This window comes from Tyto alba, unplaced genomic scaffold, assembly GCF_018691265.1.
Source record: "Tyto alba isolate M040663 unplaced genomic scaffold, T.alba_DEE_v4.0 Super-Scaffold_46, whole genome shotgun sequence".
NCBI lineage: Eukaryota > Metazoa > Chordata > Aves > Strigiformes > Tytonidae > Tyto > Tyto alba.
In genome coordinates this window covers 3,931,594-3,942,205 of record NW_024881322.1, presented here as the reverse complement: position 1 = coordinate 3,942,205, position 10,612 = coordinate 3,931,594, and positions in this window count along the sequence as shown.

Genomic DNA, 10,612 nt, shown 5'->3' with positions numbered 1-10,612 from the left:
AATAAATGCCAGACTCAGCTGTCATTTTGTGCATGAGGAGGAGGGAAAACACCTTTACCAGCATGTTTTCCAAAGCTCTATGCTGACCTAAACCAGCCCTTTCTATAGGCTCCTCCATCAACACCACTGCTGGCACAAGTGCTGAAGGAGAACAATGATATTTGGATAATAATATATGGCAGTCTGGAACAGCATCGGTATCTGGCCTGATAGTAATGTGGGATTTCTTTTCCCTGTCTAGGCAAATCCTGTGTTTCCTCTGTGCCCACCAAAGAAATTAGGATACTAGTACAAGTACTCTGATGAAATCTGGTGAATACTGATGTAAGGACTGTTGTCCCCACTGTATTTCAATCTGAGGTATATTAAAAATAATGTGTGCACCTAGTTGCATAAAACAGTGAGCAATTATCATTAATTACTCACAAACTGCAATAAAATTGCATCTACTGTACATCAGGAGTGCATCACTGCTAATAACTTCACAGGAGACAGAAAGGACTGACTCCCTCAAGTAAGCAAATCCCTGACATGTCTTCTCTTCAGCAGCCAACAGGCGCTCATTCCTTCAGATCCTGTGTCCTGTCCTCTTGCCAGGAGGCAGAGTAATTGTTAAATAATCACCAGTTTACACTGCACACTGAAACATCATCCACCAAAAATGGCCTCATGGCTCACTCCTGGCTGCTGGTCCTCCCAGCACTTGGACGAGCCGTGTTTCCCACGCTGCTGACAGCAGCAGATTCCCCCTCAGCATCATTTCCACCTGTAGGCTCCTTTCTGTGCCACGGAAGGACCAAGCCACGTGAACATTAGATGGATGCGTGCCCAGTTTCCTTCCAGATCCCTTCTCTTTTATAATGGTGTTTTCCTTCATTGGTCCACCTGGGTCCATCTCTCTCCATCGTTGACACCAGTGACACCAGTAGGGTTGGCCGCTGTGTGGGTCACCTCGTGGCCATCTCCCAGATGCCTCCTGGGGAAGCCTTGAGAAGCTGAGCTGGGTGAGGCAACATCTTTAGCAGCATTTGGGACCACAAGCTTTGTGTTGCCTTTTTTAATAAATCAACTTCTTACCTCTGGCCTGCTGACAGACTCCCACCTCTAGGCTGGCTTTACCAAAATTCTTATTTCGCGATCAGGTTCTGATCCCGCAGGATATGTAAGTGCATTTCAAGGTCTGGGATTTCTACTGTCTTCCTTTTTATTTCTGTCTTACCGCAACAGCACCCAGACCGTGACCAGGACACTACGGTTCGCAGCAGTCCAACCTTGGAAGAACACCACCTTCCCCTCCCCGACTCAGACACTTCAAACCGCCGGCAAGGCAGCGAGAGCAGCGGTGCCACCCCACTGCTGGGGGGTGCCACCCCGTGAGGCTGCGGCCACGGCACGGCACTGGTGCCCTTGGCCCTGTCCTGCTCCTCCCACCACGCAGCACCTCCATCGATACATTATTCTGATTCAACCAACCTACAACACCCTTTGTTTGGTTGTTTTTGATTTTGTTTTTGGTTTTTGTTGTGTTTTTTTTGTTTGGTTTTTTTTTTTTTTTTTTCCTGAGGTTCCTTCCTGTGGCCAGCACTCCTCTCACACACACTTCATTTCTGCTTTGCTCCGAAAGTCATGTCACTTACTCTTAGGAGCTCATGAGATCTTCCATCAGCTGAGGACGGGAGGTATCTTCTCCTCACTCACTGCCATGGCTGCTGGGACTCACCTACACATCAGCTCCTTCCCACAGGATCCTTCAAGCCCACAGATCTTTCCTAGGGCTTGTTCCACCCACCCTCCCACCCTCAAAGCCCCCCTTTCCCAGCCTTAGCCCCTTCCCTGTCCCTCACTGCCCTTCCCCAAGCTTCTGAGTCACACTCACTCCCACCCTGCTGCTGACCCATCCAGCATGTTGGGAATTATCTCTGCAAGTCACTGAGTCACTGTTTAAATGTGATATTAAATTTTCTTTTCAACCTTTAGCCTGTGCATTCCTCATCCCATAAAGCATTCAGTAGATACAATGCATTCAGGCTGATATATATATATATATACATATATGAAGGAGGTATATGACGTTGTAATGCATAAACCGTCACCTCTTGCCATGTCTCACAGCATTTTTTTCCTGCTTGTTCACTGCTGGTCTTACATAAAATGATTTGCGATCAGAGTGTGGGTTAAATGATAACTTTTCAAGGCAACCTTGCTTAGGAGGACACAGAAAGATCAAGCCCTCTGCCTTGGCATGGTCCGTTTTTGAATTCCTGAGGTAATATGTGCCTAATGCCACTACCCCCAGCCATGCAGGGGACATTGCCCTGGTACCTGCTGGAGGCACGTGGGAGATTAGGAAGACTGGACTTGGCCACTGCTGGAAAAAAAGCCTGAGCACCTGCCCTGCCTGAGACTTTCGCCAGTTCTGGCTAGCATAGATAAGCACAGTCCCCAAGCTGCAGTATCACGAAAAAAAAAAAAAAAATATTACATGAAGGCAGGGAGATGGGGTGGAGGCAGCCAGGGGAAGGGCTGCAAAGATCTGGCTCAACATGCAGGACCCCTCCAATCCTATTGCAAGTGGCAGTAGAAGAGCAGCAATGGGAGCTGTAGGAGGTTCCAGAGCAAGTGATGCCTGTGATGCCTGCCACTCCCCAGTGATTTTGCATCATTTCCCTGCCATAAAACATGGTAAAGCCCACGAGGCACCTGAACAGCCCAGTAGTGAGGCCAGCGGTGTGGTGCAAACAGACCTTCTGGAGTGACAACTGTTTGGTCCAGTCCTACATTAAAATATCATATGTAAAGCAGTGGTGAAGGCGGCCTGCTGGTAGAATTGCCATCAAAGACACCGCATCAGGATCTCCCAGGAAGAAAGTTATTTTTCAACTGTTTCCTATGGCTCACCCCGTACAGACAACTTCACAGTGACAAATTGTTTTCCCTGCAAATGTCAAGGCACAGCCAGGCTTTCGAGTGCAGATAGACACCTTGCCAGTTTGCTCATCTAGAGACAGAGAGGGGCAGGGCTCTGCTACCTCCGATCCAGTAAAGCACTGCCAGGAGACCACACCACAGCGTTTCGGATGGCTTCAACCTTCTTGCAATATCAAAATTTAACATGGCTATAATCACGGGGGTGCTGGCCAGACCACAGCTCTTGTGAACGGTGTCAGCATTTCCCAGAGGTCCAGCAGGAGATGATCCAAGCAATTTCCCAACAGACAAGCCATTTTGAGATTAATTTGGAATGCAACAGCCATCATTTCCAGATCTATTTTCCTTCAGGGAAGAGGAGGGCGTCGCCCAAATTTCCTCTTGTCTGTCCCCTCACCAATTAGTCCTCTGCAGGAGTGGCCTGAGCAGCTGTAGTTACTAATTTTGCCTTGTGTTAGGGCACTAGGCATCCATCCTTTGCTGCAAGATACTACACAGTCAAAGCATGGCTCCAGCAGGCATGGATTTTTATTTTTGGTGCTTACTCTCCCCGGGGGACCTGCAAGCCTCCCTTGCTGTGGTGCAGAAGGTGGTAAACAAGTGGGGAAAGCCTAGGCAAGCAGGTGCTCTTCTCTCGTCTGATGATTTGAAATAGTATAGGCAGCGCCGGCATGTATTTGAAGCGCAATCATTATATTTCCATAACTATCTGCAGAGGACATAGGAGTTACAATGCAATCAGTGCTATACAGTTTAAAGTGTAGCTGAAATGTATTACAAAGTCAGCTGCAGCAAAGAACATATGGTACAGCTTGCCACCCCACTATAGTATTTCTTCAAAAGATATTTTTCTTACAAAAACTAAGACATTATCAGTCAAATTGTAAGTAACCCATTTCCATTTATAGCATACAGTCTACCCTCTGAGTCATACACACGATCGGCAATAGCAGCTGCGAGACTTCTAAAAGTTTGGATTTTTTTTTTTTTTTCCTTTTCTTTTTATATTCTTGATTCTGAAAATGTTTCTGCCTGAGTGGTGAGTCTTCCCTCCTTTCCACTGTGAAAGCTAAGCATCGCCCCGGCTGTGCCGTGCCTTGCCTTGCCCAGACGGGCACGCGCGGTCCAGCTGCTCCCGGTGCTCGGTGCTGCCAGCCACGGCCGTGCCTGGAAGACCACATGGGATGTGCCTAAATTGGGGCATGTAACAGAGACCTCCCTCCTAGGGCAACTTAGGAACTGTTTCTGCTGTGGCTGGGTTGCCTTAGAGCCTAAACCCCCTCAGAGGTTTGGGGGAAATCACCTAAACCCACAAATTATTTATTACTGTTACTGAATCCTTCCTCCCGCCGTCTGCATCACCTGGAGGAATGAAGTCTCCCTTTCCTCTCAGGAGCAGGAGTGCTCTTTGCGATGCTCAGCAAGACTTTGGCACCTCTTGACATGGGATTGCTTTCATTTATAGCATGTTTGGTGTTTGCTCTTATGCAAATGTGTTTTCATTCAGAAGCCACTCTTAAGGATTTCTCTGTAAAGAAAAAAGATCAAGGTTATTTCCTTGGGGAAGGAGGGCAAGAGGAAGGTCAGAAAAAGATTTAACCAAATAAATAATGCGCTGAATTGCCAGAAAAGTATTGAAGCAAAGCAGATGGGCTGTATTTGCAAGCTCATTTGCATCACGAATACTTTGGCATCGCCCAGATTTTACACAAGCCTTCTCATTAATATTTCGTTCCTTTACAATTGTCTTCGTTCTCCCTTACATACATACACTTTTCAAACAGATCAGATTCAGAACTACTGAAAGATGATGCAACTACAGTAAAGAAGGATCATATGTTTAAGAGTCTTAAGGCAGTGACTATCACCTATAGCCCTAGAGCCATATCCCACAGGGTGTATTTAATAAAGAAACTTCTATCTGAAGCTTGTCTATCTCTTGAGCAAAACCAGGGTCTGAAGCTTCAGTCCCATGTCATTTGAAGGGGGGTGTCTATTGTTTCCACTAGAAGAAAGCAACTTCTCCTGGTTAAGGTATTGAAATAAGATTTGGCATAAGGAAAAGTGTTATGGAGTTTATGGCATTTAATCGTGGAGTTAAAAATCTTGAAGAAGCATCTGAAAGAAGGTTTAAAGTCCACACTGCAACACTTTACCAACTCCATCCTTGTCCTCTTCTCAGGTTGAATCAGCAGAATGAGGTTCCTGAATAATACTGGAGTGGCCGAGGAAGGATGTCCAACACTCAAACGTGAGAGGCACACTCCGACCTCACCAAAGACCTCCGTGCTGCGAACACGGCCCTCATAAGTGTCATATTCTCCCACAATGGATAAATTGATAAGTGGGCGGGGGTCAAACCGTGGGGGCTGGGTTGCAGGAGAGCCTCTGAGTGCAGCACAACAGCTCAGATTACAAATATCCGGGGATAGAAGAACACAGCAAGGAGCGCGAGCGGTGCTGGAAGCGCTCGATGTGGTACGAAGGTCGAATGCTCTTTCAGTGCTTGAAAGGGAAGCAGACGTGAGAATCCTGCATCGTCTGAAAACTGGGGGTTTACTGCAGGTGGACACCGAAACTTTAGGCTTCAATCCTCTCTTTCTTATTATGGCTTCTTAGATCCCACTAGACATCATCAGAGAGATGAGTTCTACCAACAGCTGCACACATTTACCAGCTTATCCATCACCCTCTTAAAAAAGCCTGCTTAAAACTATCTGGAAAGAGACAGTAAATTGAGTCACAGCCTTTCGGGGTGTTTATGGTACCTGCCAGCCTCTGGATAAGGAGAGCAGAGAAAGAAAATCCTGTGACTGCATGTTGCATGCTATGCCTGTGTGCATGCTTTACATCCAGGTAGGGAGCTGGGCTGCCCTCACTGCTCAGGAATAACGATTGCGACACACCTTGCTGCAGCCATTCATTTATTTTTTGTTAAGAAAATGCTCAATGGCAAACTTGGCTGCTTTTCAGTACAAAAGATTACAATATATAATTCACTGATTCAGTAGGGTCTCAAATAAATCTTTCTTTACCGGGGAAAGTGGTGTCCAGTCTTTGGTTTACCAGGCTTTTAACTTCTCTAGAGGTAGATGTAAACAGAGCTCGGAAATTACTTTTGCACTTGCTTGTGAGAAGAGCTGTGTGGAGTGTAGGATAATCTCTAGTCTCACGCAAGATACTTTTCCCAAGACACAAATGCTGGTTGGATGCAAAGCCCCATGATCTGGGTTTAAGACCTCAAGTCTCAAATGAGACCGTATCAGTTTTGTACAAATGAACCAGCAGCCAAATTTGACTCCAAGGGAGGAAGCAAGCTGCAGAAGGTATCATAACCTGAGTTATGCGCTCAAACTGGTAGAGAAAAGGGAGCCTGAAATAAAAGTTTCCCCCTTGTCCCCCTTTGTGGGAGCCTCTAGCAGCAGCTGACGGGCAGCCCCCTGAGGCTCGGGTGCCAAAGCAAGGGCCAAATCTCGTCTGTACAGACCCACCTACCCATGATGGCTCTGTAGCTACGGAGTGAATCGGCTCCTCTGCAGCACTGGAACGTCTCAAGAGGGTGGAGAAATTATCTGCAATGGATTCGGGGATGGTCCAGGACACTGGGCTAAAGCCTTTCACTCCTGGCACATTCATTTCCTGCTCTTTCAAGAGAGGCTGCTTTCTACCCTGGCTGTTTGCTCTAATAGCTCTCTCCTCGCTGGAGGAGTAACCAGCATATTTCTATTTGCAGACTTCTGGATGCAAGTCCTTCACATGTCTGCTCTCAATTAATTCTTCTCTTTCAAAGGAAGGGAGACAATACGATGAATAAAGCTGTGTTGTGGAACACGGTTTTAATTGAAATATTTGCTGCCGTTGTCACCATTGGATTAAGACAGCAGACCTTCGTGAGCAAAAAGATTAAGTTTGTATCTGCAAAATGGGGGTGAGAGGAGTAATTGGAAACTATAAAGAAAGAAAAAAAGATATCACAACTCCAGCGTCATGAACTTGTAGAAAGTTTTGCACTGCTATTGGCACATTTAAGTAGGTGCATGAAACAAAAGCAGTCCTCACTGCAAATGTTCCTGTCTTGTACTAAGGCTTGTACTCGCACATCCCACTCTTGTCTGGAAACAAAAAAAGCCACACCTGTAAAAAGTTCCTCTTCATATCGGAGAAACAAATTTGTGCTAAGACCTTCCAACTCTACTGACACAAAACTAAAAACACATGCAAAAAACTCTTTCAACACCTTCCCCCAAAGTGAAATCTTTATCCTAGCTTTCATGGCTTGATAGCTTGTGACTAGTGTATGTTGTTTCAGCTGAATAGACTTTGAGGCATTTACACCACATGAGAATCTGAGCCTGTGAGCCTATGAGCTCTCAGTTGGTTGCAGTGATCACTACAGAGACCTATGGTGGGTTTTATTCCACTTTGCAAAGCGTTTTGTAACTAGGTATGGTGAAAGTCATGCAAAGGCTCCGCGCGCTGCTCGGCTGCCATCGTTGTACAAAGCTGCCATTCGTGAGCTGAAGCCCAAGCTCAGAGGAGTCTGCCTTGATCATGCAGGAGAGGTCTTCCCTTCTCTTTTTCTTTGGTCATTTTTTTTTTTTTTTCCTTTCCTTTAGCAGACAGAAGACTTGTTCATTTCTCATTCCTGCCTACTGAATTATTCATCCAAAATGTTCCACTGGTATCTTCTTGTCTGCCAGGGAGCTCATCATCCAACAATTCCTCCTTGGTCTTGACTTGTAATCAGAGCAATTAGCAACCCATTAAAGGCCTCAGCACACCCATGGCTGTGGGCACGTGGAGTGCAACTCAGGAGTGGACCCAGTCCAACTCTGAAACTCAGAAGACCCACTGGCTACAATCTGTCGTGAAGGACAACAAACCTACATTGAGAGGAGGGGTTGGGCGCTCGGAATAGGAGTTTTCGGTCAATACAATATGAGGTCATGGAAATCAGTGCATTGGATTGGACTGATCTCTGTGTTGAGAGGACGAGGTCCCAGGCACTGCCGTGCTCTGGATAGGTGTGATAAACTTCTCCTGTTGACAGTCAGCTTGCTCCAAACAAGGTTGTTCAGTGCCCAGATGTATGAGGCATCCCCTCTGCACGTAGCAAACCCTTTTTTCCTGGAAGGAGTTGAAAGGGAACATGAAGGGCTGTCACTGATTTCCTCTGATGCTCTGAAAATGATGAAAAAAGGTAACCAGACAGCAGTGGAAAGCAGGGTAGTAGGGCCAGGCAGTTCATCCCTTCAGTGGGCTGGGTGAATCTGGTTTGGGGAAGCCCACAGTGTGTTTTCAGGTGCCTGATAGCTGCTGCTGCCACTCAGGACCAACACACTCTGGGTCTGCAATCCCACTCCTCTGCCTCTAGAAAAGCACTTTACCCTGATTCAGAAAAGGGCACACAATTCCTCCCTGTCCAGGAGCTCACCAGCTCCCATGGGAAGAAGGTGCTGAGCTGTGATCTCTCCCCACCCTGCTGCCTGCACCAGTGATTGTCTAACCAATATGTAATACGAAGTGGTGCACGACCTCGGTGTGAAAGGTCGACATAAACAGCATCCTTATAAACGCTCCCTGTAGAAAACAGGTACATGGATTTCCTATTCTATCTTCCAATCTGTGCCGGGGGCTTAATAGGTCAGGACCAGAGCAATTTATCACCTTTTCCCCCTGTCCTTTGCCTTCCTAACATATCGGAGATGCACTTCTGGGCTCTGCCTCTGCTAATGTCTCTGGAAAGATAATCTGTCGAGAAAGAACGTGAAAATTATTAAATCAATAAACACTGCTAACCTTTCAACTGTGTCCGTCCGAGGAGATCTTCTCAGCACTGCAGCAATTGCTTGCTTTAACAGATTGAAAGCAAAGTGTTCTTATTGCATATGTCAAACGAGACAGAAAAAACTGTGCTCTTTCTCTGTCAGGAGAGTGAAGGTGTCCATGGGGGCTCACAGCATGTTCCTCCTACACCCCAGGTGCAGGCTTTGTGGCGTTATGGGAAAACACAAGCCCTAAACCCTGTATGAATTTCTCCTGTATATACCCAGCTGTTGTTACTGGGGGAAAAGCAAGTGTATTTACGTATAGCCAGATAAAAATACACGAATAATGTCTAAAATTATTTCAACAACTTTTGGTAGATTTGGTGGGGGGTTCTTGAGCCGGAAAAGTCTGCATTTTTTGTCCAAATCCTCTTCTGGAAGTCAAAATGCAGAGCTGCAGCACATGCTTGAGCCTAAGCCTGCCAGGAGGAGCAGTTAGCTGCTGGGGCATCTTTCATCTGCTTAATAGTGAGGGGATGACTAAACATTTTGCTGTTTTCATGAAGGCCAAGATCTCTGATAAGCACACGGCACCTCAGTTTGTTGTGAATATCAGCAGGAATTGCACTTATTTGTCTCATTATACGGTTTTAGCGAGTTTGTTTCTTCAGTCTGCACAAGAGGTGTCTGTTCTCAAAGCCAAATCCGCAACGTGTCTCTGCAATAATGACTAGAGAGAAGGACTTTGCTCATTCAGGATATTTCTGCCTCCTCCAAATATACACAGGATTCCTCAGATTCCTGGAAAACACATGAATGTACTGTTAATAGGTCTTGTCTCTTGTGTTAGAAAAAAATGATATAATTTGTATTTGAGGATCATCCCTGTTTACATGCCTGCAGGAATTGAAACTGCTTTCCAGAAGCTATTTCCAGATAATACCAGCATACATTCTCCTGACCTAAAAATAGTCAAGTCGCTGTTTAAACCGCAGAGTGAAAATCTTTCTATCTGTAAAAGAGATCCCAGAAATATTTATTCTAAGCTGTCGTGAGATCCTCCCAAAGCCTGTCGTATTTACATTTTTTATAGGAGCAGTGTGACTCTGAACCACCTTTATCTTGCAGCGTGAATGGACCAGGCTCCCGTGTTTTGTGTACGCGCTCGTGCTGTGTCAGTGAGCTTCCCAGAGACTGCAGGAGAGGGATTTTCAGGAACGGTATTATCAAAGCTAATCCTTTTGGGGAAAAGTACACTGAAATCCACTGCAGCTCTAGATGATATAAGTTGTAGCAAGAAGTGTTTGGGGTTGGGTTTTTTTCCCTTCATGCGTTCTGAGGAGCAAGGAAGGAAAAAAAAATTCCTCTCTATGGTGTTTTGGGGTTTTGTTGTTTTGTTTTTTGTTTTTTTTTTTTTTGTTAAGAACTGATACCATGAGAGTAATGTGCACAGTGAACAACAGGGCAACACACAGCATCGTTTCCACGGCACGGAGTCCTTTCCCAGCACCAGTGGCTACCAGCTGCAGTGCATGACACTGACTCACTTTCCCTGGCTCGGCCTGGCTGCGGAAATACGTTGATATGACTTAGCATCGTAACTCCTCAAGACGTCTTAATACTGAAAAGACATACCAAGCCCTTAGTCATATCCTGCGCACAACACAGCATTTGAGTTCCACAGGGCGGGCCGAAGCAGCAGTAATTTGTTAAATTGGTAGAATATCCAACAAAACGGATTAGTGGTCCGGCAGCGCCAGATGTCTCTCGGGCTTGTTGGGGATGAGTTGATGGAGAAAGCTGTATCGAGCCTGTGCTCAGTCTTGGTGGGACTTGCCGGAGCCCCCCGGATGGGCGCACAAAGTGCTTCCCCTCCATTAAAGGCGGGCGCATTTAATGATTGCACGATCCCATCC